The sequence below is a fragment of the Lynx canadensis genome, chromosome C1, assembly GCF_007474595.2.
Source record: "Lynx canadensis isolate LIC74 chromosome C1, mLynCan4.pri.v2, whole genome shotgun sequence".
Lineage (NCBI taxonomy): Eukaryota > Metazoa > Chordata > Mammalia > Carnivora > Felidae > Lynx > Lynx canadensis.
The window spans coordinates 129,962,096-129,985,929 of record NC_044310.1 but is presented as its reverse complement, the minus strand read 5'-3'; the positions used below and the strand labels follow the sequence as shown (position 1 = coordinate 129,985,929).

The 23,834-nt window shown below is 36.9% G+C and overlaps 1 long non-coding RNA gene across 1 annotated transcript; it reads right to left on the bottom strand.

Annotated features, from left to right (window-relative positions):
- Positions 1-1,408: 1,408 nt before the first annotated feature.
- LOC115520258 lies at positions 1,409-11,687 on the bottom strand. The gene is made up of 3 exons (XR_003970735.1): positions 11,677-11,687; positions 8,866-8,869; positions 1,409-1,485 (listed from the first exon to the last, which is right to left on the bottom strand). It is a non-coding gene; the product is annotated as an uncharacterized LOC115520258 (long non-coding RNA).
- Between the last annotated feature and the right edge of the window lie 12,147 nt (positions 11,688-23,834).

Here is a 23,834-nt window from a genome sequence, read left to right as displayed (position 1 = left end):
TTTGTTTTTGTGGGGAGGACAAAGAATGGTTATTATACCCTGAGTGCCCTACAAATCATAAAAGTGCTTTCAAATCAAAAGATTACATATATAAACCCTAGATGGGGAATATAGAGGAGACTTAACAGAGGTACCAGAGGCAAGAGGCTCTGCTTTAATGAGAGACTATTTGCTGACAGGCGCATGCTTCAGGTTTCCATTCAAAATGGAAATAGATCTATTTAATAGGCTGCCATTGTCAGGGTGGCAGAACTGTGTCCACCTTCCCCTTGCATTTTAAGTGCTGCTGTCAAACATGCCCAAACTAGACTTGTTAGCTTTTAATTTGCTTTAGAGACCATCGGATATCTTGACCACTTTAAAGACATGCTATATCACAAGCATGGTTTTCCAATTAGCTGGGATGCTAGAGTAGATTCAAGTCCCCCCAAAAATCAATTTTACAACTGCCAAAGCCAATTGACAGAGGCGAGAAGAATCTGTATGATTTAAGAATTTTATAGTATTTGTAAACCCTGGAAAGTTTATAGCTCCCTTTTTTATTTTTTTATTTTTATTTTTTATTTTTGAGAGAGACAGAGACAGAGACAGAGACAGAGAGACAGAGTGAAAGCAGAGAAGGGGCAGAGAGAGAGGGAGACACAGAATCCGAAGCAGGCTCCAGGCTCTGAGCTGTCAGCACAGAGCCTCATGTGGGGCTCAAACCCATGAACTGTGAGATCATGATCTGAGCTGAAGTTGGACGCTTAATCAACTGAACCCCCAAGGTGCCCCAGGTGGCATAATTCTTAACCAGAAGGACTTTAACTTTTTTCCTCTATTTTCTGACTCCAGTATTTCACTAAACTTTAGAGTGCCTTGACCACTACAACAATTTTCATTTTGACTCATGGAAACCCTACTGAATATCAATGCTCAGCTTGCGTTTTTTAATGTATTTTTTCATAAAGACTCTTACCAAAGTAACTACCATAGTTTTGCCCATGTGGTATAATTATTAATAACACCATTTTCCATTTTGAAAGGAAATTATAAATCTATAATATCAATGTAACGTTTTCTTACTTTCTACAAGAGACTCCCTTTATTATTTTCTGTGTGTGAAGTTTACGATGTACATGTGATGATTTGATACACGTATATATTATGAAATGATTACCACATAGGATGAGTTAACACCTCCATTACTTCACATAATTACCTCTTTTTCTATAATGAGAACATTTAATATATAATTGTTAGCAATTCTTAAGTATACAATACTTAACTAAGTATTGTTAACTATAGACACCATGGTGGACATTATGTCCCCAGAATATATTCCTCTTATAACTGGAAGTATGTACCCTTTGACCAACATCTCATTTCCTCCACCACCAGCTCCTGGAAACCATCATTGTACTCAGTCTCTAGGAGTTCAACTTTTTTGGATTCCACAAATAAGTGATAACATACAATATTTGTCTGTCTCTGCCTGGTTTCCTTCTTAGCATATGCTCTCAAGTTCCATCTATATTATTGCAAATGGCAGGGTTTCTTTATTTCTCATGGATGAATAATATTCCATTATGTATATACATTTGATTGTTTAATTAAATGCATTTACATGTAAAGTAATTATTGACTGGTAAGGACTTACCAATGCCATTAATTGTTTTCTCAATGTTTTATAGTTCCTTTGTTCCTTTATTGCTGTTCCTTTATGAACTGACACTTTCTTGTGTGTGGTGATAGGCTTTGATTCGCTTTTCTTTATGTTTCGTGAAATACTATTTGTTTTTGCTTTATGATTACTCTAAGGCTTACATAACACATCCAATAGATATCAGTCTATTTTATACTGATAACAGCTTAACTTGATCACAAATTAAAACTATACTTTAAACCCCACTTTTATGTTTTTAATATCATAATTTACCTATTTTTATATTATGTATTTATTTAAAAATTCTTATTACTATAATTATTTTTAACATTTTTGTCTTTTAACCTTTATACTAGAGTTATGTGGTTAACATACTACCATATTACAGTATTAAAGTATTCTGAATTTGACTATATACTTTTACCAGTGTTCTGTATATTTTCATATGTTTTCATGTTACCTAACTAGCATCCTTTTCTTTCAGCTTGAAAAATTCTTTTCAGTGTTTCTTGTAAGGCAGGTCTGGTAGTGATGAACTCCCTCACTTTTGAAGGGTACCTTTGCCAGGTAAAGTATTCTTGGTTGGCAGTTTTTTCCTTGTAGCACTTTGAATATATTATCCTATTCTCCCTTTACCTGCATGGTTTCTGCTAAGAAATCCACTGAAATAGCCTTGGGGTAGTTCCCTTCTGTGACAGAAATCTTCTTTCTCTTACTGTGTTAAAAATTTGTCTTTCTCTTGGTTTGTAAGCAGTTTTATTATAATGTGTTTTGGAGAACAACTGCTTGAAATTTTTAAGGGAACCATTAACTTTGTGAATTTGGCTTTGCAAATCTCTCCCCAGATTTGGGACTTTCTCAAACATTATTTCTTTTTTTTTTTTTTTTAACGTTTATTTATTTTTGAGACAGGGAGAGACAGAGCATGAACGGGGAGGGTCAGAGAGAGAGGGAGACACAGAAACTGAAACAGGCTCCAGGCTCTGAGCTGTCAGCACAGAGCCCGACGCGGGGCTCAAACTCATGGACCGCGAGATCATGACCTGAGCCGAAGTCAGACACCCAACAGACTGAGCCACCCAGGCGCCCCAAACTTTATTTCTTTAACTAAACTTTCTGCCCATTTCTCCCCATCTTCTTCCTGGACTCCAGTAACTCACAGATTGTTTTTCTCATTGATATCCCATTGTTTGTGTAGGCTTTTTTTAGAACAAGTATTTTATCTTTTTTCTCCTCTAACTGATAATTTCAAAGATCCCACCTAGTATTTCACAGCTTCTTTCTTTTGCTAATCCATTCTGCTGTCCATACTCTCTACTATATTTTTCATTTCCTTCATTGTATTCTTCAGGTTCAGAATCTATTTGATGTTTTCTGATGATTTCTACCTCTTAGTTAAACTTCTCATATTGTTCATATATCGTTTTCCTGATTTCATTGAATTATATTTCTGTGTTTTCTTGTAGCTCACTGAGCCACCTTAAAACAGTTACTTTGAATTCTTTATCAGGTAAATTGTAGGTCTCCATGATTTGGGGCTTGGTAATAGCAAAATTATTGTATTCCTTTGGTGGTGTCATATATACACATACATATATACATATGTATATATGTATGTATATATATTGGTTTTTCATGTTCCTTGAAGTCTTGCATTGCCGTCTTCGTGTTTGACATAGCAGTCACCTCCTCCAGTTTTTACTAACTTTGTTAAAGCATCTAATCTTGGATTTTTTTTTTTTTTTTTTTTTTTTTTTTTTGCTCCAACAGTGTTCTGGAAATTCCACCAGACTCCTGGATTTTCACAAAAGCTCTCTCATCCATGGTGATTGTCTAATTCTGTTTTCTCCAGGAGCTTCAGGACTGTGGCCAAGGGGGATTAAAGCCAGTTCATAGACCACTTCAGCATCTACTATCAGGATGGAGGTCTGTATGCCTACTACTCAACATATGGTGCTGATGATAGACCAAAGCAAAATGGGACTATAGTAGAGTCCTCAGGGCTGTGGAGTTGTTTTCAGGTTCATAGCTGGGACAGTAGTTGGCAAGTTGGCAAGCCTGGAATGCAGATCTCCTCAAAACTGCTCTCCTCATTCTTGGATTCAGTCTCCTATCTGAATATAGGCACTTTTGTCTGTATGTGAATGCCAAATTATTGTGGCTAATGGGGGCATATGAGCAAGAGGTGTCTAATTCAGCCACCTTGCTGACATTCTTCCTTAAATGTAATGTTTTTAACTTCAACCTCCAATGATATAAAACTGAGTTATTGGGGCGCCTGGGTGGCGCAGTCGGTTAAGCGTCCGACTTCAGCCAGGTCACGATCTCGCGGTCCGGGAGTTCGAGCCCCGCGTCAGGCTCTGGGCTGATGGCTCAGAGCCTGGAGCCTGTTTCCGATTCTGTGTCTCCCTCTCTCTCTGCCCCTCCCCCGTTCATGCTCTGTCTCTCTCTGTCCCAAAAATAAATAAACGTTGAAAAAAAAAAAATTTTTAAACTGAGTTAATATTATTCCCAGGGAGAAACCTGAGATATTAGTGATGGTCATGGGTAAAACCAAGTCAAAGGGCCCTTAGGGGTCACATGTTACTCCCCAGACTCCCCATTGGGTTATTCTGTGTGGTGTTTATAATATGAAATTAAGAGTATTGGAAACAGTACACTCTGGCACTGTCATAACTACTATCATTACTTATTCTAGCTTAAGTCATCCTAGTTAAGTCTATAAATGTTCTGATCAAACTGAATCACTGCATATTGCCAGAGACATGACTGTGTAGATTGAGAAGAGTCATCATAGTTTTTGAATGACTAAATCAATCACCTGGCGAGTTCAGAAAAAATTGACTATGAAGTAATGCATCTTTTTATGAAACATTGCAGAGCTTACATATACACCAGACAGCAGCCCTTCAAAAAGTAAACTTGTAAAGGATATTCTTACTCCAATGTAACTTTTATTGTTCAAAATACTCTACCAATTCTCCTTTTGGATTTGCCACCAAATCCAGTCCTATTGTATTTTAATCACATCTAGATATCTAGTCACCTGGGTATTTCCCAACCTGATCTCACATTCTCTAAGACTGGATCTTTAGAGTTTTTGGCAGTTTGTTATAATCATAGTGACTCTTCCTCTTGGACATGATTCTGCATCACTGATCATGTGTAAATTGCTCTTTACTTTATATCTGCCCCCCTCCTGAAGGCATGTGAAGTTAAGGACTAACAGGATGGCCTAAGAAAGTTACATGACAATATATCGACTGGGCCTAAATGTGTAAGTTGGAATGCAAGAAAGAAAGACTTCAAGCAATTCTTATTTTGGTATTAGAGACAGTACCAAATGAAGCACCTTCTCTGACTTGTCATTCAGAAAATAAAAACCAGGAGGAATTCCCTTTCATCTCTCCCAGATCTATTGTGACCTTCTGCAATGAAAAGAGTCTGACTCAAAAACTCCTGGGGGAATGTTCTTCCAAATTCCCATGAATGCAGCAAATGCTTGTTCTACACCGTATTGAGGAATGAGCATTTCAATGACAGAGAGGGTCTTGGGCCTCTGCTGTTCTCTTTTATTATAGATAAGAGGGTTTAAGAACATACAATGATTCATAAATTCCAACACACATAGCTGCTGATTCTCTCTTACTGAGTAGGCCTTTTATCCCAAGCTAATCGGGGCTTCCTCAATGAGTGCAAATCGGTCCTTAATTATTTAGAAAAAAAAAAAGACTATTCAAACAGATGACTCCTCTAAACAGGACTTTTGAAGATTGTTCAAATTTAGCATGACATTTTTGTCTTACCACTGAACGTTTTCAGGCCAAAAAACAAAATCCCAACATCTTCAAGTACATAGTTATTTTAGAAGTAAAAACATCATGATGCAGGAATTTTGACAAATATATTCAATAGAGATATTTTCAAAATATTTAGAACAATAGAAGCCCCATGGGGCTAAATTAATTTCTGAAGTGACTTTTAATGACAATGAGTAAATTGGAGAACAATTGCTAGAAGATACATCATATGACCTTATATTGTATCTTTAATAGCATTTATTGGTTAAAGACATTACTGGAATTTCACTCAGTGGCAGAGAATCATTTTGTGACTTCCTCTTTGGCAGCGAACATGGTCACAATGTGGATGAACGTGGTCAGTGTCACTATCATCATTTGGGGGGACACAAAGCCAAAATAAATTACTTCTCATGCTATGTTTGCATAAAGTCATAACATTGAGATGTTAAAATTTCCTGAGGAGGTACAAAATAAATTTGGAAGGAGATGAGTTCTGGTCTCATATTTTCCCCCATAAGCAAAATAAATAGATAGATAGATAGGCACCCAGATAATCTAATCACACGAGCATTCCACTGTGTTTGTATTACAAAATATTTCCAGATTGTCCCCACTCCATAACATTTTTTCCTCCCTCATCATTTACTAGCTGTTTATGACCCATGTACATGCTAGAAATAGTTTTATCATATACAATATATAGAAGCACATTAGACCAAGAATGTTATTGAACAATAATGTGAATGTGTACAAAATACTGGCAAACACATGCATAAGAGCTTGAGATTTAAAGCCAAGAGAATGATTGCAAAAGGCAAGTTTGCTCATAAGAAGGAGATGATTCCTTTGCAGCTGCCATTGTCCGGCTACAGAGGAATCATTACAGAAACTGGTACTGTCCTTTCCACTTTCATTTTAACTATCTCAATTTTGAATGTCCACATGGACTGTCAGGATAGTGTCTTATCATTCAAACATCTTTATTGCCCCCCCCCACATTATCACTATTTACTAGACCTGCACCAAGCCCCAGTGACAGAGGTCAGAGTAGAATTTGGAAAGCTTGAGACATAGGATGGAGTCCCATGTCAGGCTCTGCACTGAGCAAGGAGCCTGCTTGGGATTCTCTCTCTCTCTCCCTCTGCCCCTCTTCCCTGCTCATTCTCACTCTCTTTCTCTCTCTCTAAAAAAAAATTGTTTTAAAAGATTCTCTCTCTCTCTCCCTCTGTCCCTCTCCCCTGCTCTTTCATGCTCTCTCTCTCTCTCTTTCCTACCCCTCTCCCCTGCTCACACTCTCTCTCTAAAAAATAAAAAATAAAAAATAAAATAAAATAAAATACAATAAAATAAAATAAAATAACAGAGACACAAGCACAAAACCATCATGAATTTGCAGCACTGTACCCATTGCTAAATCTGGCTGACCATCCATTTCCTCCTCTGCAAAACAGAGGTAATATTATCTCAAGCCCGTGTTTGTGTTGGGGACTCAATACATGAATCTATTAGGGTACTTTGTGACATAGTGAGGACTCCAAATAGGATGAGGAAAGAGGAAAAGAGGAGGAAGATACCAACAGGCAGGGAAGAAGGAGGAGGAACAGATTACTGGCAAGTCTACTAGCAAAAAATAAGGCCATTTGTGTCTGCACGGGATCCCTCTCTGTCCCACTATTGAACATGTGTTTCTCTCCCTCGATTCTGACTCCTGAGATTCACAGCCTTCGCTGTACAGTAGAATCACCCGGGAGAGCTTAAACTCCTGGTGCCCAGGTTGCACTCCAAACCAGTTAAATCAGAAATGCTAGGAATGCCATCCAGGCCACAGGAGTTTGCGAATCTCTACCGGTGATTTCAACATGAGCTAAGGTTGGGAACAAGGACTCTGTTCCATTCCTCATCCTTGTATTTCTAACCACTGCCAGCTGCGTGTTTGCTGGCTCTGATATGGCACCTTAAGCCCAGTAAATCTAAAACATGCTGGAAACGAGGTTTTAAAAATGAGTATATTCGTTCAGCAAAGGAGAAGAGGGTGTATTAAAATACATACGCTTGACTTTTTGGGTTATCGTTAGGCTTATTGTTCTTTGTGTTAGGTTTATTTTTAAAAATAGGAGCGAAGTTATCCCGTAACATACTCACAAATAAAAATACCCTGCCCTGCTTGGAGAAGAATATGTAGAGACCAATGACAGCCTTAAGGTTTATATGCATTTCCAGATGGAAAAGTTTCAAAGCCTGGACCAATATGGATTTTTCCTAATGCTACTTCAAAAAAGCCTTGCTCGGAATGACTTAAATGCTTGAATGGAAAGCGGCTGTTTATGGTAAAATTATGTGCCATAAAATGTACTTGTAGAATTACAGGACCAGGCAATAGTTCTCAGAAATTTCTCTCAGAAATACCATATGCAAATTTTTGTTTCGCTTGATGCTGATTTGAGTAAAATTTATTTCTCTCATCAATTAGAAAAATGCAAATAGATCTCAGTTTTGAGAGGATGTTAAAAAAGAAAAAAGAAAAAAATCACCTACCTGAACATGAAAGAAGAAAAAAAAGATTTATGTTTTCTTACCACAATGGGAAAATGGTTACAATTATGAACAAGCCATTTAAGGTAATAAATGAATTTTTCATAAGACGTCATTTTTCCTAGCCGTTATAATCATTTTCTCCTTATTGTGTTCTCCAACTTGCCAATAACATCATTTTAACATTCTTATGCAACAAGCCGCGCTCTACTATGTGGCCTAATATTTCACTTTAATATCCATTCATTTTCAACAGCTCAGGCTCTCCAAGGCCTTCCAGAAGCACTCTGTCTCTGGTGAGATGTCAGTTTAAGTGTGATGTATTATTCAGCTTGGTAAAGGAGGTGTAACCACTCAGTGGCAATCATGGGAATCACGGGAAAAAAGTGTACAAACATCTGGAACCCGAAAGTCATTTCACTGGCTAACAGTGTCTGGGCTTTGCTAATGGATCTTATTTAAAGTACAGGACACTACTTATACATTTTTTAAAACCCTATATAGCACAACTAAAATGACATTCTATTTCAATTACAGTATCGTACATAGTGCAGAGAGCAAGGTCCCCAATGTGACCTACTGATATTTCTGAAGCTGGCATCACAGGGAGCTTGCCAACAGCCCCTGTCATGACACAATTCCCAGGGTCTGCTCGAATCATGATCAATATGTTCAGTATGCATGCTAACAGACATAGGTGACTGCCTAGGCAGTTGTCCCCGCATAACAAGAAGACAGTATAGTAAGTAGAGGGTTAAAAACACAGGCTGTGGACTCAGAATGTCCAGGTCAAAATCTAACCATGTGACAGTGGGTGAATCCCTGAACTGTTCAGTGCCTCAGTTTCCTCATAGGGTACATGGCATTGTTGCTCAAAATATTTACCACTCTACCCTGACAAAGAATTACACTCTCTTGCTTCATTGTCTCAAGCTTGGATGTGTGTTTCGCTATAGCCAATGACATTTGAGTCAAAGTGGCATGTGCCACTTAAAGGCACTAGCATTCTGAACCATGGCATAGGTCCATCACAATCTATTTTCTCTGTGCCGTGAGACTCCGAATGTCCTGGGTGGACGCTTCTTCCTCTTTCTGGTTCTATGATGTGGGGCCACCATTTATCCCTAATAGACACAGCTTGAGCAAAAAATAAGCCTCTGTGTATAGAAACCCAAACTAATTTATCTACCTCCTATATAATGAGGATAATAATAGTGCTTACCAACCTAGGTTGTGTGAGCATTAAATGACAGTATCCATACAATTATTATAAAGTGTCTGGAACATGGAGAGCATTCAGTGTTAGCCATTGTAATTGTTAATATCACAAATATATCTAAGTCTAGGATGAGATGGTAATGATATCTGCCCTTTACAAATATGATACTTTTATCCCTTCTTCACAAAAAGTCACAAACACGGATTACATCTTCTTCTCCTACTGGTCTGTATGGAAATTGCAAATTCACTTATTGATTAAATTATCTTTGGGGACTAGGTAGCATTGCTATATTTAGCAAATTAAAATACAGGATCACTGACTGTGTTTTAACTTTAGATAAACAAAGAACAATTTTTTTCGGATAAGTATGTCGTGGCCAAATATTACATGGGACATATTTTTTTTTTAATTACTATTTATCTGAAACTTAGCACAACTGTGTCCTGGATCATGTTTGGCAACTATTAACTGGAAGAATGTGAATTCCTGGTTTGATAGTAACAATATGCCTTTTCACTCTTTTTCTTTAAACTTTCACATTTTTAAAGTATGTGGAAAGACTCTTTGAAGAGTTTTGAAGGCATATTTGTTTGTTAAAATTTAGTTGTATCAGAATGTACACTGAACGAAATACCGAATCAAGGATCAGAATATTTTGGTTGTAGTCCGAGTTCTGTGACTAAGTAGTTTTGTGTTCTTAGATAAATCGCCGTACTTCTCAGCCTTCAGTTTCTCATTAGTATAGTAGCGAAGTTGGATTTTAAAATTTCTTAGACATCTTTTAATTTAAAATTTTAACAATCTTCAAAGGGATATTTATAATGATAACTTTCTATTTAAATTATAGGAGTTCTTATTAGTTAGCCATATTAAAGGCCACATCAAATTGGAATTCTTATGAGGTTTTCTAAATAAAAAGATACACAATCATGACAATAAGTCTTAAATGACTCTGGTCTGTCCTCTTTACCCATTTATTATAATTAACAACTGCTTCCATGGGCTTTCTCCATGCCAGGCATTTCATAAATTTTAACTGATTTAAACCTCATAATAACTCTATGATGTAGACACTATTATTATCTCCATCTTCCAGATGAAACTGAAATCAGAGAAATTAAATAACGCGTCTGGGATCATACAGCATGTATGGGAACTCCAGAATTTGAATTTGAATCCAAGCCATCTTGCCTTTATCTTCTCTGTAGGATAATATCACACACCCTTCACTTAAGTGTAAAGCCAGACAAATAAATAATAGGGTCGAACCTTTGATAATAAGTAAGTTTGATAAAGAGAAGGGTGGGTACTTTTTAATTTGAACAACTGACCTTCAGTATAATTGAGTCACTTTGAGTTACAGAGAAGCATCTGAAGTTGTGCTCTCTTCTGGGCATTAAATAAATGCTGACAGATGCACATTTCAATCAGTTAACAAGGAAGCTTATAACGTGGGCTCACCTCTCCCTCAGAGTTTTTAATCTTTTGACTAAGTTGCATAGAAACCTTGAAATTCTGTAGAACGACTTTGCATGGCAATTATGGTGTATCACATGCAATGGTGGTAAAAAGGAGTTCTTGAAAATTCTCCAAGGGACACCTATTTAGACTCAGTGCCCATATTTAATTGCATTTGAGCCATGAGCATCTGAAAGAGTGGCCACTAGTGAATCGTTTTGTTTTCTGCATTGGCCTATGAGACTAGCGATAGAGACATTTAGTATCATTGCTTAATTACACTAGCTAGCAAAAGGCCAAAGCATACAGTGAGACTGTGATATAACACACATATAAACATGAGGACATTCTCAGAAACTGAAGCAGGATTATGGAATTTAGGGACACTGATGGAGGGTACGTGGTGGCAGCAAGCAAGGTTGTATTAGTGTGAGCCAACATTACTGTGGAAATGAAATTAAAGTTAAATTTCTCACAAATTCATCTCATGGGATGGGTATTACTCTCCAAGATGGTTCATATGTGCTTGCTGAGCCCTAAGGGTTCAGAGAGCCCCTGCAGAGTCTAAGGTCCATGTATTCATCACACATGATGAATGATATTCATATCCTGAGGCACGCCTGCGTGCCTCAGTCGGTTAAGCGTCCAACTGTGAATTTTGGCTCAGGTCACCATCTCACAGTTCGTGGGACTGAGCCACCCATGGGGCTCTGTGCTGACAGAGTGGAGCTGCGTGGGATTCTCTCTCTCCCTCTTCTCTCCCCTCCCTCACTGCATGCACACTCTTTCCCTCTCTGTCTCTCTCCTTCTGTCTCTCAAAATAAATAGATAAACTTTAAAAAACATGATAATCTGTATCCTGAATATATCACGTCTCATACACATTATTACAAGTATTTGCCAAATTCATTTGCATGCCACTATGATTAATAAAAGAAAAAAGTAAACTATTTAGTGAGGTTGGGGGTTATGTTCCATTCAGTTTGTTTTTTTTTTGTCCCTCAACCCATGAATACTAGTGTCATGTGGAGATCTGACAATCCTCTCTTTCCTAAAAAGACATAGAAGTAAGGCTCAAAAGCACTCGCTATTAAAGCTATTCTCTGCATGGTCTGTTGTGAGACCCTTCAAGTAGGACCATTGTTCAAAGATGGTCCCCATACCAGGTGTTTAAAATGTCACCATCAGAGAGCTACTTGGTGCTTTAAGCAAACTCTGACATTTTGGGCTCAGTCAGATTTAAGGGACCGCACGTTTTCATCAGAGGGTCAGGACACCCATATCCTAAAGTATAGATTTACCCGTTTTTCTAACAATTCAGGCTGTTAATTATATGACCCATTTTTACACCATTTTTGTTAAAGAACTCGTGTGAGTGGGCACCTGTGTGTGTTCACGTGTGTGCTATATTTCCCCAAAACACGAGCTTTCCAAACATCCTCGTCTTTACCAAGAACCTCGCATTTTGTAAGAAATTAGAAACTGACACTTTCTCAAGTGTTTCCAAACCAGTTCCATCAAATCTTACTAAATTCCCTAACATCCTTGAAGGGGTAGATAAACCCCTTGAAGAGTAGATAAACGCCCTTGAAGGGGTAGATAAACACCCTCATTTTACAAAGAAAAAAAAAAACAGAAAACGAGTTGGACCCAAGGCCTTTTTGGCTAATATTGACCCCAGAGCTCTGCACTGCTTCATCTTTCCACAACAATCTAAGGCAAAGTGGGCTGTAGGCCAAACTCAGCCCACAATCTATATGCAGGTGACCTGCAATCTAAACACGACGTTTGCAATTTTACATGGTTGTACTTGAAATGGTTACAAAACTACATGCAAAATATCTGCCATTCTTTTCTCTTGGTCCACAAAGTCTAAAGTGTTTGCTGGCTGGCTCCCTACAGAAATTTGGCCGACTCCTGATTTAAGGCCTCAAGAGCTTTGCACAGCATCACCCGTTAGAAATACAATGTGAACCACATAAACAATGTGCAATTCTCGAGTAGCCACATGTGTAAAGGTAAAAAGAAGCAGATGAAACTAATTTTAATAATACATTTAATCCAATATTTCCAACATGTAACCAATATAAAAAAATAATTAATGAGATATTTTACAATTTTTTTCATGTAAATCTTTGAAATTCAAGCGCATGATTTACTCTCATAGCACAAGTCAGTTTGGACTAGCCACGCTTCAAGTGCTCTGTGTGCATGCCTGTCAGTGACGACTATCTTGGACAGAGGAGATCTAGATGTCATTACCATTTTTTCCTCATCACTCTTTTTACTATTAAGGATGTTTTATCAGTTTCACATAAAATTTTGGTACCAAATGGGGACCAAACTTAACATTAGCATTTCTCTGTTATCATGCCATTGCCACATTCTCTCGAGTGGGAAATATTTTTGTTATTATTCCTTTTAGGTCAACTTTAATTGATAGTAAATGGACAAAAATGATTTTATTAATATGCTTTAACTTGGTATTTCAGTTTTTTTTAATTTTTTTAATGTTTATTTTTGAGAGAGACACAGAGAGACAGAGTGTGAGCGGGCGAGAGGCAAAGAGGGAGACACAGAATCCCAGCAAGCTCCAGGCTCTGAACTGTCAACACAGAGCCTGACATGGGGCTCGAACCCACCAACCGTGAGATCATTACCTGAGCGGAAGTTGGGTGCTTAACCGACTGAGTCACTCAGGCACCCTGAAGTATTTCAGTTTTTAAATAATAAACCTGGATTATCTTCTGAATTTGGTTTTGGAGGCAAGATGTATAAAGCCCATTAGCCACCCTCCAGCCCTATACCCTGTTTTAATTTCTCCACAGCACCTACGACTTGGCCATATGTATGTGTATTATGAATCCTCTGAGTGCTGTTGTCTACCCGCCACTGGAGTGCAGCTCAACAGCAGGAATCTTTAAGGTCCTATATTTCTAGGACCTGAAAGAATGGTGGGCATGTGGTCCCTGTTAAAAAAATATATTTTCTTGACATATAAATGATAAAAGGCATCACATATACCAAGGAAGATAAGCAGAAAGTATCTCTGAAGTGAGCAACAGAGTAAGGCATTAACACCCTAGTGTAAATTGGTTTACTCGATCCATTTGTATAAAACACTGGACTCACTGAGCAAGAAACGAGAGAATTTTAAAAGGGAAAAAATTGACATTGACAGTAATTTGGGGTAAATTGATAATACGGCTTGGTAATTTTTTTCTAGAGCTAACTAGCAATTACGTTACAAAAGCAAAATATTCTAAAAATAACATTGGTCTTTCATTTTTATGGACTGTTGGCATCTACTTTTAATTAGATGAACAATATTTCTACCATCAGTTCCTTCGGTAGAACAGTGGGTGAGTAGAAAAGAGCCCTATTTTTTTAGTTTATTACATTCACCAGCTATTTCTCTTCCTAAAATTTCCGCCTGCACTACATGGTGAAGTTAGACTAGCAAAATGGAAGTTACATTTCAATACCCAGGAGACAAGCCTTGAGAAAACTTCACAAAACAAAAACTTTAGTTTTCATTATATCCACCAGGCCTGCAGGTTCACCTAAGATTCCCTAACATCCTTGGAGACCTTTTAAATGCAGTAAAATGCCTGCCTCAGGTAAAATTGGCAACACTTTAGAACAAAGGTTTCGTAAGTGGTGGTTTATAACGCATGTAGGATTTGGAAAGTACATTTTTCCTTGTCTTGAAGATATGTCTTATTAAGATGGCGTACCCCCTTGGAGGCAATATTACTTTTTCAATGGTTCAAGCTTGCAATAACACTATTTCTTGTGAGGAAGCTGGAGTATTTTTATCTAGAATGGAATGATGCTATTTGAACAAATATTATTTCAGGAGATTGCAGATTTGTAGGTAAAAATTGCTGGTCAGATTTTCAACACAGAGCCGTGCTAAAAAGTGGAGTAAGAGGAAGGAAATTGTCAGCCCACTGATAGCAGCAATCTGTTGTGAAAGCCAGTTAAAAATGGTGCCCATATCAAGCCCAAACCTCCTTGATGGTAACAATGCCTTCAGGATTCTCCTCACTGCAGCCGTTAGGGACGTGTTTGAATTTTTCTAAAATTCAACTTACATGAATCACATAATAAGCAAAAATTACCAACACGTGTTGGCATTGCATTCAGCCTGCTAAAGACTCTAGCTAGATAAGCATAGCCATTTTTAAATCCAAATTTTATAAATCCAAATTTTATATATGTACCATATCATATATCTATAATAATATATAATGTGTATCTTATTTTTTTAAGTTGATTTATTATGGGGGGGGGGGTCAGAGAGAGAGGGAGAGAGAGAATCCCAAGCAGGCTACACACTGCCAGCACAGAGCTCGACACAGGGCTCGATCCCACAAACTGTGAGATCATGACCTGAGCCAAAATCAAGAGTTGGATGTTTAACCGACTGAGCCACCCAGGTGCCCCATATCATGTATACTTTATAAAAATGAAAGTGTTTATGCATCTGATGCTTCTATCTTAAGGAAGTAAAACTTTGAATACTGAATCATAGTTAATTGCTATATATGTGTATATTTATATATTATATCTCCACTCTATTTCAGTGATCCCTTGGACCTTGTCAAGCACTGGAAATAACTCCATCTTAGAAACCTTAATTTCAAATTTTTAATATTGTAATAACATAATTAGGATGTATATATTCCTTAGGAAACTGTGCAATCAATTTCTCTGTTTCATTACCACTAAATCTTTCAACAAACTTCTGGTTTTATTTTCTTCTTTCTCAAGTAAGGATCTTGTAGTAAACCTGTCTTGCCAGCACCTGCCATTCCTTTATACCTTTGTCCTTCCATTGATCCAGACCTAAAATCCTTAAATAACCATCAATCCACTCACCCTGCTTCTGTACCTATTCTTGTACTGCTGTGCATAGCTGGAGGAATGCACAGAAACTAAGCAATTTGCCCTCCAAAGACTTCTGATATTTAAGTCATCTGGGTTCCTGTATTGTTTGCCAGTCCAAGTTGTCCATGACCAGTTCCATTAACCATTATCCCAAATGTCATTCTAGCCCTTGACCTCACTACTTTCAGTCACATACCTGCCATTCTTTCCCTTCACATGACGTTCCCTAATTTACAGAAAGACTAGAAACTATCGTATAAACACTCTCAACCTCCAGCCCCCATTTACAAATACGTTAACATTTGAATGTCTGTTCACATCTTTACTCCTTTTTTGCTATGCAAAGTGAATTGTTTTGTCTACGTGCTGGAACATCCTTTTTCCACTCTCCAGAACATGATTTTATTTCGTTTTCTTTTTTCATTCTTCTTTGGCTCCGTTTCTTTCAACTAATAAACATGATTATGTCTCTTTCATCACTTAATAACAACGTTGCCTTGATCTGCTCAGAGCTTAGGTACTCATTTGTTTCTTCAACAAACATTCATCAAGCACCTATTCTGTGCTAAGCATTGGACTCCTACCAATCTTTCCCTCAGCCATGCTTTGAAAGTGGTTTATCTCCACTTTGTCTATCTTCTTTTGCATCTAGTCCTTCGTACCACCTAAAACTATCCTTTGGCCCCCATCATGGTACCGAAACCGTTCAATACATTGAACACCTTTTAATTTGTTGAATTTGACACTATCAGTCACTCATTTGTCAACATGAAGAACAATCTCTCTTCTCTCTTCAAATTCTCTGTTCACTCCTCAAATTCCTTTCAAATCTCTTCTGCACTCCTTAGATGCCGTTACTCTGACACTTGTCTTCCATACTTTTTCTCTTCATTTTGCTGCTCATTATAGGCAAAATTTTCAAATACGATACCACATGTGATGAGGATTTCCAAAGCCAAGGCTCCACCCAGGACCTATTTCCTGAGTTCTTGGTGTGTACTGCCCCGGGATGGCATTCAAACTTAAAACCAACATCTTCCACCTTTTTCCCCGTTTTGTTCAATGGAAACCTCACCCACTGAATGCCCAACCCAGAAATTTGGGACTTTCTTTTAACCCTGTATTTCCTCTATTTCCACCAAAAATTTGTCAGCAATTTATGGATTCTACTAACTAAACTGTCTCTTAAATTCTTCCTCTCATCTATATTCAAGTCCTTGCTTCAGACCTTCACATCATTTGGCTACTGAGTTACTGAAACAGCCCCTTAATTGGTCTCTCTACCTCCCATTTAGCTCTTCTTTTTTTTTTTTTTTTTTAAGTTTAATTTATTTATTTGGAGAGGGAGGGGAAGAGGGACAGAGCGAGATAGAGAATCTGAAGCAGACTCCACACTGTCAGCGTGCCCGGAGCGGGGCTCATTCTCATGAACTGTGAGATCACAACCTGAGCCGAAATCAAGAGTCCAACAGAATGTATAACCAATCGAGCCACCCAGGCACCCCCCATTTAGCTCCTTTTAATCCAACCTGTCTACTGGTACAAGTTAAATATTTTTAAAATGCAAATCTAAGCGTAATACTTCTCTATTCATAGACTTTCAAAACAAAATAAACATTTCTTATCTCTCTTTTATTCATTCAGCCACTAAATATGTATGAACAGTTATGAACCAGAAATTGAACAATGCACTGTATATGCAGTAGTCATAAAATTGTACTGGTCCCCACCCCATAGAGTATACATACTAGACCCTGCAAAACTCTCCACTCTTCAGGCTTGACATTCTCTTCCACATAATCAACACTCTAACTATATATCAGTCAAAGCTCTTAATATATTTGTTTAAAAAATCTCTTAACATATTTTAGTGTGTGTGTGTGTGTGTGTGTCTGTCTGTATTTCTCACAGACTAGTCTGTTTCTCCGTGAGAAGTTTGCTTATCTTACCTGTAATTATTTGTAAAGTAAGTCTTTCTTTAGTTTTCTGACTCCTAAAAGTTCTGTACTCTTAACTTATCTGAGGGCCAACAGAAGCTATCATTAGCATGGTGCCTAAATAAATAAAAATATTCTTTAGTCCAAGTGATCTCTTTCAGCATTTTCTTTTAAAGTATTTTCCCTATTAAGAGGAAGACTCACAGTTCTTATTTCATATATTGATGTTTCAGAGAAGGAATTCCTATATTTGGTTTCCTCAACCAGGTGCTATGAGGGAACCAAAGGAAGTATTAGACAGGTAACCAACAACAGGGAAATTGACAAGTGGGAAAAAAAGAAAACCCAGTTTATCAGAAGGAACAGTGAGAGCAGTTTCATTGTTCTTTGATGGCCTTGATGTTTATGGCAATCAAGGAGATTTGATTCTTACTTCTGCCTTAGCTCTCAGTTCTACCTTGCAGGCAGAATCAACCATGCACGTCCTCTCTCTTGAGTTCTAACCAGACCAATTAATTGGAGAAAAATATAGTAAAAGAAATAAGGAAAAGGACTAAAATGTACAACATTCAAAGATCTCTTATACATATAAGAACCTAAAATTTTACAAAAACAAAAAAATTAATCAAAGAAAGAAAAGGTAAATATTTGAATAAGCAATTAATTTAGAGGAGAGGATATCTAACATTGTTAGGGAAATTAATATTAGAACTGAAAGTGCAACTACTTTTTTTTTTGATAGTCAAATGATTATTCTAATGTAATTAACTCACTTTACAGCTGATAAACAGAGACCCTGGAGGGGCTACATGATTTCTATAAGGTTATGTAGTCAACGAAAACATCATAACTAGAAACCAAGTTTTTCTGTTTACAAACAACCTTATTCATATCTTTACATTAATTTATTTTTTCCAGTTTTATCCTTTATCTCTTTTTTTCCAGTTTTATCCTTTATCTCATCATTAATTTATCTGACTCTAGGAGTAGTGGACATTACTTTTAAAAAATGATGTATGTCAGAGAGTTGTTTGGTTAAGAGTCAATGTTCTTCTCTTTGCAGCATTTGAAGATGCTGTCCTTCCTTCCTGAGCTCTTTTTGCTTTTAGATTCCGTGGGGTATATTTTCTTGAATCTTCTTCATTTGTGAGAAATACTTTTTTTTTTTTTTAAGTAGACTTTGCACTGAGCACAGGGCTCAAACTTACAACCCTGAGATCAAGACCTGAGCTGACATCAAGAGTTGGATGCTTAACCAACTGAGCCACCCAGGTGCTCCAAAAGTGCAACTACTCTTTACCATGGTAGTTTCATCCTTGGATTACCTATTCCATTATATAAAAGAGTAGATAAATAAAGATGTTTTTATAGAATGTTCATTATACTATTGTTTTTAAAGATAAAAAATAGAAGCAAACTGAGTGCTCATTAATAGGAAAATGAATAAAGTATACATTCATTGAAAATAAAAGATAAATGTAAAAAATGAATGAATTAGCTCTCTCTCAGATGACACAGAATAATTTCCTATACAGATATACCTTGGAAATACTGAGGCTTCAGTTCCATACCGCTTCAATAAAGTGAATAGTGTAACAAATGAACTTTTGGTTTTCCAAGGCACATAAAAGTATTTTTGCAGTGTACTGTCATCTGTTGAGTGTGCACTAGCATTATGTCTTTTAAAAAAATGTACACATCTTAATTTAAAAATCCTTTTTTTACTAAAAAATGTTAACCATCATCTGAGCTTTCAGTGATTTGAAAACTTTTGCTGGTGAAGAGTCTTGCCTGGATGTTGATGGCTGCTGACTGATCAGGGTGGTGGTTGCTGAAGGCTGGGTGGCTGTGGCAATTTCCTAAAGGAAAACAGCACTGAATTTTGCCACATCCATTAATTCTTCATTTCACAAACAATTTCTCTGTAGCTGTTTGATAGATTTACCCACAGTAGAACTCTTTCAAAATTGGAGTCAGTCCTCTCACACCATACTGTTGCTTTGTCAACTAAGTTTATGTCATATTCTAAATCCTTTGCTGTCGCCTCAATAATCTTCACCAGGAGCATCTTCAGGAGGAGTAGATTCCATCTCAAGAAACTACTTTCCCTGCTCATCTATAAGAAGCAATGCCTCATCCATTGAAGTTTTATCATGAGATTGCAGCAATTCAAATATAATAATAATGGAAATTTTTGAAATATTGCAAGAATTACCAAAATGTGACACAAAGACACAAAGTGAGCAAACGCTGTTGGAAAAATAGTGCTGATAGACGTGCTCAATGCAGGGCTGCCACAGACCTTCAATTTGTGCAAACACAGTATCTGCGAAGCACAATAAAGTGAAGTGTGATGAAATGAGATGTGCCTGTATTTACTGTTAAGTGAGAAAAGCAAATTGCAGACAAATGTATAGAATGTGATCCAGTTTTTATAAACAAAACTATTTAAATATAGAAAATGAGAACAAAATGGGAAAAGTATATGTATACACAAGTATGATTATATGTCTGATTGAGTCAGCCTAGAAACAAGTGAGAAAGGATACACATCAGGCAATCTCAGGTGTGAGTGGTAGTGAATACATCGAAGCCAGCGGGGGCTGGGGGGCGCGGGTGGAAGTATGGCAAACAACAGCCAGAGCAGAAGGGCCCACAAGAAAATCATGGTATAAACGTAATCCCATTAATATAAAAGTGTGTGTGTGCACAGAGAGAAATGTATGAAAGAGCGCTAAACAATATGTTCATGCTGGTATGTTTAGTTGATGAGATTTCAGAGAACTTTGACTTCTTGAAAATTTTCTGTATTGGCCTGCACTGGTCTTTTGTTTTCATTGTTGTTTTTGTTTTGTTTTTGTGTTTTTACATTAAACATGTATACAATCAAACAAACAAACCAAAACAGAATGTGGGTGAACCTATATATGGACACCTAAAAATCCTTACTGTCAGTCTATGTTTGGTGAATGAAAATAACATAACATATGGAAAGCATTCTCTTCATTGCCTAAAGATTGTCTGCCCCTGTTGATAGTGATAACAAGGTACAGAATGCTTTATAAATGCTGTGGTAGAAAATAAAGCAGTCTGGACCAGTACAGACAATCCAAACATGAGTTGAGCCATTGAATTTCATGGGATACAAACAAATATCCAGAGGAGTAAATTATATTTGCCAAGGGCAAAGGTAGAATGTTCACAAAAGAGATGGAATTAATGTGAAGGTGAGGATACAAAGACCACATTCTGTGACTTTTTTTTCTATAATCTGCTAAGATTTGGAATTTCTGTCTGAATTTTTCAAAACTAATGGCATATTTTTGTATAAGAATGAGTAATTGTACATACACTTTCAAGCCTAGAATGCAGATCACAAAATTAAACCCCACATATATATTACCATATATTTAATCATTCTTTATTCATAAGAGAAAAAAAACCTAACTTGAATAAAACATTAAACTGGTAAGTCTTTGAAGGAGCTCTTCATTTAAATCTTCTTTCAAAAACTACAGGACCTGGCTCACCATCACAAAATCCAAGATAGAACAAATAAATACCTAGGGAGCAATCTTTCTAGCCTTAAAAAACTATGTTGGTATCAATTACTGACATAAGTCACCTTCAACACTTCATTACAGGAAGTATTCATTTCTGTGCATACTGATCTCTGTCAAAGGGTTCAGTTCTTCCTTTAGGATAAAATACAAATGATACTGAATCTCTTGCAAGTCCCTAAGCTCATTCATTATGTCTGAAGGAGCAGGAGATTGGTCTAGGGGGAAAAAGCAGCCTTGGAAAGAAGTGCAGGCTGTTATGGCTGGAATACACTATATTCATCTTCCCCTTGTGGTGTATCCAGTGACAGGGAGCAGCCCCTTCTCTGGGATGTCCACATTAAAGGAAGAATACCATCTTTTATTATAGACAAAGAGAATGGCTAGATATATGGGCAGATGATAGATAGAAGATGATAGATAGATAGATAGATAGATAGATAATGGAAAGAAGGGAGGGAGGAAGAATGACAGGAGGATAGGAAGGAGGGAGGGAGGGAGGGAGGAAGAGTGAAATAAAAAATACCATTTTTCTCTCCTGTGGGAGCTTATAATGGCATTATCACTTTTTGCAACATTGATTTACATATTCAAAGCAATCTTATAATTTTCAATAAGGCTATCAACTTCCTGCTCAGTTTTTCAAGTGTCTTTGGTTTTAAATGGGTCATTAAAAAGTTACTTTTGCTTTAATTAAATAAACAAAGTACTCATTTCATTCTTACATGAACCTCCAGGATTTTCAATTAGTTATTTCTGCATTAAGCTTGACTGAGTTGCTATGCTAATGTGCTTTTATCATTTTGCCAAAAATAAACATGTGACTGGTTTACAGGAGGACAAGATGCCTCCTACTTTCATATCTCCTGTCATTGGCATTCTGAATATAAGTACAAGTTCCACCGCTCAGTAAACACCATTAATCTGCAGCTTATGCAAATCAGAAACCTATTATTTTAACTGTTTTAATAAGCAATGAAATCAGAGCTATTGTTAATGCACTTATTTTGAAGAGAAGTGTTCTGTAACTGCAAAATATTATTCTACTATTATCATGGTATTGTTGTCATTATATTAATAAAATATTACATGATATAGAGAGATTTCTGTATGAAGTAAGATTACATCTAAGACAATGTTCTCTTTCAACAGCAAAGGTAAAGAGGTTACCTTTGTGATAATGCCACAAACATTTTGTTTGTTTATTTAAAGCCATACTGTTTGTGGCTTATAAAGACAATTTATTTGTCTTTCCTTTCCCCTCATTATTTCTGATTCATTTCATTGTTGGAGTGGACAGGAATTGAAAAATGGAAGGAAAAACTTAAGTTAATTGTTATGGAAAGGATGGTAGAAGGAAAATATTGCTTACAATGAAATCGTTGGACCATCAAGAGATTTCAGCTGCTATATTGCAGCTGATTGACTGCAATCGACTATTACCTGAACCCTACAATATCACTATCCTTTCATTATGAAAAATGTAACAGCTAGTGATATGCTGCAGATGTCCGTGTGGGGCTCATAGATCTACAGATCCTCAGTGGTATCACTGAAAACAAAACCACTGAATATTCTTACTTAGAATAACATGGTGGATATTTGATTGATGAAAGTCCACGAGTATGTGTGCTTCAGCCCAGGTTTTGCATAAGATACTCAATCTCACTGTGCTGGCATCTCTCCATGGTATCTACTGTGTCTGGCACAGTACCTGGAATGCAGGCACTCAACAAGAGTTGAATTTACTGAACCGCTTTACTGACCAGATTAACTTCAGGTCCTCTGAGTTGTGTGAGCCCCTTCCAAGGCTCTTACCTAACTGTACACTTATAATTGTACATTTCAAATGTTATGTTCTCAAGGGCTCCAAAATTGTATGTACTTTAGGTCCACAAAATCTGGGTCCACTTCTGGACTTGATAAATCTTCAGTGTCTAATTAAATTCATGGAGAATGAATCTAGAAGCCAAGCAATGAAGATAATATTTCATCTTTCCACTATCTCACTTGCTGATAATCATCACTTGCTGACAATCAAGCAATTTCGGATCATTTCTTTCTTCTGAAAATTTTTGATGTCTACAAGTTTTTAGTGCTAAACTTCTCTTGCTAATCTATAACTTCTTGGACATCACTTCCACCATTTTTTACTCAGATAAATTCTCTTCCCCCTTATCTCCTGGAGAAGTGTAGGCTGAAAACTTTTCCTATGTTCCTAACTATCTGTTGTCTTTTTAATTCATTTCCTCCCTGCTCAGCCTGGTTCCCATGGTCAGCAATCTTAGAAACACAGAGACATTCTTGAGTCGACCTTAGGTTGCTAAGTCCTCCCGAAAAACTTAAATGATATTGAGAGTCTGTCTTAAATTTTAATATATCCTTTTATCTATAACTTGTTGACCCCGTAGTCAATCCCCCATGGTACTATCTTAAATCTTCTCCAAATGTTGAGACTCTTAACTTTTCCACTGACCCCTCACTCTTAGCTATTGATTTCTTCTCTCACTTTACAATAAGTACCATAGCACTTTGAATAGACCTATATCTGCAGGTGAACTTGAAACTACTGAGTCTATTTCCACTTGATGGGAAAGCCTTCAATAAATTTTCAGATACCACAGGCTGTGAAAAAAAAAAAGAAAAAAGAAAAAACAGAAATACTATTTTCATCTTATTAGGATTAATACCATCCCCATGAAGAAAAGTCTTTAGTTAAATTAAAAAGAAATGTGAAGGAGACAGGTCACTGAAACATTATCAGAGATTACTTATTAAGAACTT